This window comes from Tupaia chinensis, unplaced genomic scaffold (genome assembly GCF_000334495.1).
Source record: "Tupaia chinensis unplaced genomic scaffold, TupChi_1.0 Scaffold143584_1, whole genome shotgun sequence".
In the NCBI taxonomy this organism is placed as follows: Eukaryota; Metazoa; Chordata; class Mammalia; order Scandentia; family Tupaiidae; genus Tupaia; species Tupaia belangeri.
In genome coordinates this window covers 9,107,589-9,107,915 of record NW_006203430.1, presented here as the reverse complement: position 1 = coordinate 9,107,915, position 327 = coordinate 9,107,589, and the positions used below count along the sequence as shown (strand labels likewise).

The following is a 327-nucleotide window of genomic DNA, read 5'->3' as shown; positions in this document are numbered from 1 at the left end:
GGGTCCGGCGACCGGGCGGCAGCGGCGGCGCCGGCCGCAAGGACCCGGCCGTCACGTGGCCTTGCTTGCGCCTTTCTCATTGGTTGCTGTCAGAGTAGGCGTGCGACTACTTCCGCCCGGAGGAAAGATGGCGGACCCGGGGTCCGCGCAGTGAGGTCGCACCGTTCGCACCGCCCTTCGGCCAGTTCGCCCTCCTCTTCCCGCAAGAAAGATGGCGGCGGCCTGAGCAGATCCTGGTCGGAGGCGTCGCAGGCACCAGGGAGGCGGGTGAGTGAAGGGGCCCCAGGGCGACCGCTGGGGCCGCACGGCTGGTGTCCTCGCCGATCC

At 71.3% G+C, this 327-nt stretch overlaps 1 protein-coding gene across 1 annotated transcript in view; it reads left to right on the top strand.

The window, feature by feature from the left end:
* Positions 1-168: 168 nt before the first annotated feature.
* The window catches only part of SDF4 (stromal cell derived factor 4), a 17,507-nt gene continuing 17,348 nt past the window's right edge, over positions 169-327 (top strand). Inside the window, exon 1 of the mRNA XM_027766495.1 lies at positions 169-267. The gene's annotated coding sequence lies outside the window, so the exon portion shown is untranslated. The remainder of the gene's footprint in view (positions 268-327) is intronic.